The following is a 7,560-nucleotide window of genomic DNA, read 5'->3' on the forward strand; positions in this document are numbered from 1 at the left end:
GGATATCATGTCTGTAGGACAATGTCACCTTTCTAAAACTGGTATCTAAAACCAGCGTTAACAGCAAATGGTTTACTGCTTCCTCGTCTAAGCCACTAGAAGCAGTAATGTCATAAAAGCGCGTTTGAATCCAAGGTCACATAGAAACCATGTCTATAAGGCTTAATGATTTCTAATTGGCTTCAGTTCTGAAACTGTCCAATGCTCAATGTGAGAACCTATTTGACGTGCATTTATTGTCCAAGTGTGGAGGCTAACTTGAGCCTTTAACTGCTCTCATTTGAAGTCCAATTTATTTTGTATGTCGCCTAATTTTATCATTTTGAGCATCCTAAGTTATGTCTAGAACCATCCTAAACAGAGGTCCAATGCCTCCTGGACCATAGGTATAGGACGGGTAGTGCACACATAGGGCACAACTTAGAATTGAATTAGAGCGCTTAGGTAAATAACTTTAACATAGTAATCGGGTAGCGGGAGATGATAGTTTGTGCCCGCTGAATAATATGAGTAACTCCTTACCTCAAGGGAGTTGTGAAGTATTATTTATGTTGCACGGGGTGATCCTTTAGGCTAAAAAAACTTAGGACCCCACCCCCCACCCCCTCACTTCTTTATTCGTTTAACATCTAATATAGGTTTAATAGTTATATCCTTGTAATCCTAACTTCTCATTATATTAATAAATTCATTTGACCCGTACTCTCTTTGTTTATCTTGCCTAATTATAATCCACATAGTCTTAAGTTCGGCCAGGACCCACAGTTGTGAACCTCGAAGAGTGCCTAACACCTTCTCTTTGAGGTAATTTGAGCCCTTACCCGATGTGTGGTGGCGTTGACTAGTCAAACAGAGTTATCTGCATAATAGGTTCCCTAACTCACCTTAAAAAGCGTTAGGTGGCGACTTTTCTCTTTAACACTCTATCTTCCATCCAAAAGAGTTGTCGCACATCGAGGCCCGCTTTCGCGAGAAAACGGGGCGCGACAAACATGAACTGGCTCTCAGAGATAGACACACCCCTCCTCATCCTCATCTCCACCACCCTCTCCCACACCTTCATAGTGTGGCTTAGTAGCTTGATACCTCTATAATTATTGCAATCTATATATATATAATTTAGGGGTATTGGTTGATGACATGGCATGTTTCTTTGACGAGAATACACATTTTTCTTAATTCTCACAAATTTTCCTTCTTTGACCGTTTATTTGCTATCTTAATTACAAATCGAAAAGGCACTTCTTCAAATCTTTTAAATGCACTTCCCCTATTTTCTTCTACTTCTCCTATTATTTCTCCCACCACTTCCCCAACAGTTGTAGCGCTTGCATAATACGTTTTTTTTTGCATGCACCTAAGTTCACTTTCCTTTTCTTTTTCTTTGAAATATCTTTTCCAACAATCATTACTCTTCAATTTCTTAACAAGCGTGTAAAATTTACTTTACATTTCTTCGGCTATATCCTTTTCCTACCTTCTATTATTTTCACAATCTTAAATCTTTCTCAAAATTCCTGCCATTGCCATTCATAATAGAAGAATGAATGTTGGAGAAAAATAAATACAATAATAATGTCAGCGATTTTTTCTTAAATTTTTTAAATGCTCTGCTTTGCGAATTATTGAAAATTTGAAATGCATGAGCAAATGTAAGAAAGGCAATAATTTTTCAACTTATAGGATTTGCACTGTCACGACCCAAACCGATGGGTCGCGACGGGCACCTGGTACCTTACTCAATCGAGTACCAATGTAACGTATCTTTCTTATTACATCATCATATACACATGACATACGGGCCTAATAGACCAACATCATCATTTATAAACTCAAAACATAGGCCGACAAGGCCGTACAATCTTTCACGTACACGACATATGTCTACAAGCCTCTAAGAGTACATAATTGTCATAAAGGTCGGGACAGAGCCCCGCCATACCAAACCATACACATCTAAATCATACTGACCAAACAAGCCACTTCGGAGCAAATGAAGTGCACCAATATCTTCTGTTGAGCAGATCGCCTACTTGGAGGACTCTCGACCTGTCTATCGAGACCTGCGGACATAAATGCAGCGTCCCCAGGAAAAAGGAACGTCAGTACAAATAATGTACCGAGTATGTAAGAAATAAAAATCAGTAAATAATAGACATGAGAGAAACATGGAGTAAAAGACTCGACATGTACGTATGCATAGCTCTGTGAATAATTTCATTTTTATAATGTCATGCATATGCGTATAAATGTCATACCATGCATAGGTATATGTGTTCATAACATCATCAAGCCTCTGAGGGCATCCCATCATATCATTTCGGCCACTGTGGGCAAATCATCAACGAATACCAGCTGATCAGGTGGTGGTGCGTATATAACGCCATAACATTTTCCCATATCCCATATCCATATAATATACACATATACGCGTATATAACGCCATCTGGTCATGGGTCAATGTACATATATAAATGCATGAAATGCATAAGAAATATGTTAATAAGATTTTCTCGGAATGCCATAAAAATCAATATACCTTTTGGCTAAACTTTATCAAATACGTATTTTTCTGAGACCCATGAACAGAAGATATAATAATAATTCGCATGGGAAAATCAAAAATATAGACACCCCTAGTATTTCTATAAATAGAGTCATTTATGAAAGTTGTGTATTTTGCTCGTTTCATTTGTATTATTTGGATCATGCCAAAAAGAAAGAAGGGATAGTCTTAATATACCTGGAGTAGATTCTCTCGACAATCCCTCTAACACACGTTAATTGTGACAAAACACGTAACGACGGATCGAGGTAGGGAAAAATTCGTATGATATCCTTGAGAAAGATTATACCGTGCTCTCTTAGAATTGCATCTCGACCAATCCGAATTTGCGCTTCTTTTTCCTTTCGGTGCTTGTACACTCAACATAGTGTACTTTTAGAGATACTATTCAAATAAAAGCTAAGTTTCTCCCAACAAGCTGGACAAAGAAGTTGGCTTTTAGGCAAAGTATCATCCGTTGTTTAGCAAACAAAAGACCATTATGAAAATCTTACTTAAAAGATGTATGATAATCTACTTATCTATGAGGTTTTGTGGGGCCCCATTTTGGGGATGACTTTCAGCCGAAAGTCCAATAATTAAGCCACCTAGATACTAATTTACCTAGTCACTATCAGGATTGTCTAGCAATCCAACTTGCCGCCACGTTTTGCACTTAAACTTATCCAAACTTTCACCATTTTTTCTTAATCAACTGATTAATCTCTCATTAATCCAATTATTAATCAATTACCCACGTAATTAAGAATTATCTCAAATTATTTTAAATACTACTCACTTGACACACTTTATGTACCTTACTACCATGGTCATGTGGTACCTTGTATGGTACTAATCTAAAAATACCGGGTATTGTAGCTCAAACCGTATTTTATCCCAAATCGGTAACCTTCGACGAAATTCATTTTTTTTCGATTTGCTTACCCTCTCATCTTCACGAATTCACTCATCACTTGTTTGAAATAGCATAATGCTTATAATCTCAAAATAATTTCATTCCCGAACTTACAACGATTAACTTACGATAAAACTTTAACGTACGAAAATACGGGATGTAATATCTCATTTCCGAACTTTCATCAATTTACTCATGGCGTACTTTTATGTACGAAAACATGGGGTGTAACATGTACAAAGTTAGCTTTGGTTCCTTTTCTTATTTTAAGTCTTGTGTAACTGATATTTTCTCAATTTAAATTTTATATAAATATTTTGTGATTTTTATTCCTAAACGAGTTTGCCATTTTTGTTACACGTTTGTCATTTATCTTTTTTCTCCATTTTTTTGGGGTGTTTTGTACTATTTTCCCATTTAACTCATTAATTAAACTAAAAGCGAAACATCTTCCTTGAAAAGGTGCCTATTGAAGAAGCTTAACGGCTGTATTCTCAAATTATGATCAATTACGATTGTTATTTATGTTCTCAAAGATCATATTCTTTTAAAAATTGTGAAACTGCTGCAACATTTAATAAAAATATATTTCTGCCTAATCAATAGAAACGTTACATGATTGTTATAATTTAAAGTAGTAACGTAACAAAATCGATGTGTCACTTTTCCTCTTCACAATCAATCATGCACTCTTCTTTTAAAAGCTTTTAGGTGATAAATCTTCAGTTAAGAAAGTTCCTTACGTTCAATCATCATATACGGATGATAGAATCGAAAAGTAAAGCATACAATATAATTTGTACTCGGTTATCTTTGAAAATGGAATGGCAAATTCTCTAACACTAAATTACTCTGAACCATTCTTAGTTAGATAAAACTTATATAAGCTTTCTTGATAATATATACCTATACATTTCTATGGACTATTTGCTTTAAATAAATCCATATTATGGACTAACACATTTTTTTAACCTAAGTGTATGCTGTTTATAATAATTCTTTTTGATAGTATTTTAAGTTCGGTATTAGTCTATTGATTTCTTCGTAAACTAACAAATGTCTTTTAGGATCGCGTAAACTTACTAGCTTTGAATATGACCCTTGCTCTTGTATAGTGGGATCATTATAGTGTAGCTCGATTTTAATAAGCCCGGATTTGAAAAATGATTTTTGGTTTTTTATTCTCCAGATTTTCAGCCGTGAACTATACATGAGTTTTCATTCTTCTTCTTGCCCAAGTTTATACATATCTATCCTAGCTACAAAAACGCAAAAATAGACGCGAGAAACCTAAAAGCTCATCTTCTTCAATGCTAATCTTGTTAAATTTTAAATATGATTTTGTGAAAAATTTGGAGGGGTGTTGGATAGACTTATTAGTTTGAAGTCATTTGATAGATATTTGGACTAGTTTTTGAAAGAATTGCAAGTAAAAATTGTACAAAAAATTCGTCAGAGATGCTTATACACTTTTATACATAGAGGTCCATTATGTATATAGTTGTATAAAAGTGTATTATAATATATAAGCACAGTAATAAAAATATTCATGATACACTATGTGTATAAGGGGGGAGGAGAGGGGGAGGGGAGGAGGGGGAGAGGTGTTTATACAATATTATACACTATTATACAAATGAATCTTATTAATGGAGCGTGTCACGAGTTCTTCCTCTTTCTTGAACCTCTTCTGAAATTTAACTCAAATCTACTCCAAATCACTTCAAATTTAAGTTTTGAACTTCTCTTGATGATTCTAATCAATTGGGACAGCACCAAATCCAAACAACTAACAAACTCAAAAAATCCAATTTCGAAAATCTAAACTTCGAACGACCTTTAATGGTGACTTTTTAAAAAAAAATATTTTAATCAAACCACTGAGATTGAAATTACATGTGGAATGAGGATAAGACTAAGACAATTTCAACACCTTCTCTCTAGTTTGATGATCCAACAACCTATTTTAGTGGTAAACACAGTTCTCTACATTGAATTTCATATGCCTCCGAATAACTAATTTCTTTATGTATTACTTTTTCTTCTTCATCCAAATAAGTTATCAGCAATGAATCTGAAAGGAGAATTGAAACAGAATAATTGGTAGAGGAATTTGGGCGTGCAAAGTCGTACAGTGAAAGAGAAGAAGAATGAAAAAAAAATGAAAAACAATATCAATTACAAGGGGTGGGCTAACATCTAAAAATTAATTGGGATTTTTTCGTTCCTATACAATATTTGAAACTTATTTACCAAAATTATTCTAATTTTGTATATTACTCGCCCTAAACAAGGATTACTTATAAATTATATGCATTCCACCTTAAAAGGCTCATAAACTATTATTAGTACCTTCAATCAAGGGATTTAGTTACACTCTTCTCCTTTTTTCTCTCCTCTCTCCCCTCTTCTCTCTAGATCGAACTTATATTTAGAGATTTATGTTTGATAATTATTTCAAAATACATTCGTCAAATCCATGAGATACTGCTGAAGTTGTCATCTTTCTTTTTTTGGGTCTTTTTTTTCTCTTTATTTTGATGGTGGATTTAATAATGGAATAGGATTTCGGACGAGATTTATGCTGAGTACTTGCCATAAAACCTTTTATTTATTTTGTGAAAGTCTCGGTCAAGTGGTAGCGCAGCAGATTAATATGATTAAAAATGAAAGAACTGTAACGACCCGGCCGATCCTTTCGAGAGTTATAACTCCGTTTTTCCTATTTCTTCTTCCTTTTGTACTTTTCAGCTATATTATAATGTATCGGGTTGGTTGGTTCGGGTTCGGAGTGGTTTCAGAGTGGAATGAGATACTTAGTCTCCTATTTAGAAGTTTAATTTGGAAAAGTTAACTGGATGTTGACCTATGTGTAAACGATCTCGGATTTAAATTTTTATGGGGCTGTTAGCTCCGTTAGGTAATTTTGGACTTAGGAGTGCGCCCGAAATGTGATTTGAAGGTCCGTAGTGGAATTAAGTTTGAATTGGCGAAAGTTGGAAATTTGGCGATTTCGGTCGGCAGTGAAAAATTTGATATCAGGGTCGGAATGGATTTTCGGAAGTTAGAGTAGGTTCGTGGTATCATTTGTGATGTGTGTGTAAAATTTGAGGTCATTCGGACGTGGTTTGGTAAGTTTCGGCGTTATTTGTGAAATTCGAAAGATTTGAAGTTCTTAAGCTTGAATCCGGGGGTAATTTGGTATTTTGATGTTGTTTTGAGTGATTCGAAGGTTTGACTAAGTTTGTATGTTGATATATGACTTGTTAGTATTTTTGGTTGAGGTCCCGAGGGCCGCGGGCTCGGGCGGCCCTCGGGTGGTTAACGGGTTGATTTTGGTGTTGGAAGCTACTGTTTCTGCTGGTTTTTGAACTTCTAGTGTTTTTCCGCACCTGCGAATGGGGAGCAGCAGGTGCGAGGTCGCAGGCGCGGAGGGAAGGTGCGCAGATGCGGAGAAGAGGTTGTTGGTCAGTTTTCGCAGAAGCGGAATGTGAGCGTGCAGGTGCGCTTCCGCAGGCGCGTGATTTGCAGCGCAGATGCGGAAAATGGGAGGCCAAGGCTGGAGCGCAGGCGCGAAGGATTTGCCACACCTGCGAGCCCGCAAGTGCGAGGCATGGGGCGCAGGTGCGGAAGCTGGGGAATTAAGTGGAGTTCGTAGGTGCGGCGCCTTGACCGCAGGTGCGGTCTCACAGGCGCGGAAAAATAAGCCGCAGGTGCGAAGACCTAGGCAGAAACCATAAATAGAATACTTCGCGAATTTTGGTTCATTTTCACCATTTTCAAGTCAGTTTTTGGAGCTTTTGGAGTGATTTTTGAAGAGTGATTCAAGAGCTTTCAGTGAGGTAAGTTGTTTGGGCTCTAATACTCCTATCTATGGTGATTTCTCGTTGTTTAATCATGTAATTGGTGGAAATTAGGGGTAAAAATGAGGGGTTAGGGCTTGGGATTTTGGAGAGTAATTTAAGGATTTGAAGGACCAAATGATGTCGGATTTTGATAAATTTTGTATATATGGACTCGTGGGTAAATGGGATTTCTAGTTTTATAAATTTTGTCGGATTTCGAGACGTGGGCCTGGGGGGAGGGTTTGAGCCGATTT

At 36.4% G+C, this 7,560-nt stretch overlaps 1 long non-coding RNA gene across 1 annotated transcript; it reads right to left on the minus strand.

Moving 5' to 3' along the window:
* Window positions 1-1,748: 1,748 nt before the first annotated feature.
* Window positions 1,749-3,041, minus strand: LOC138891784 (uncharacterized). Its single transcript, XR_011408106.1, has 2 exons — window positions 2,744-3,041; window positions 1,749-2,063 (listed from the first exon to the last, which is right to left on the minus strand). It is a non-coding gene; the product is annotated as an uncharacterized lncRNA (long non-coding RNA).
* Between the last annotated feature and the right edge of the window lie 4,519 nt (window positions 3,042-7,560).

Source organism: Nicotiana tomentosiformis, chromosome 5 (assembly GCF_000390325.3).
Source record: "Nicotiana tomentosiformis chromosome 5, ASM39032v3, whole genome shotgun sequence".
Classification (NCBI taxonomy): Eukaryota; Viridiplantae; Streptophyta; class Magnoliopsida; order Solanales; family Solanaceae; genus Nicotiana; species Nicotiana tomentosiformis.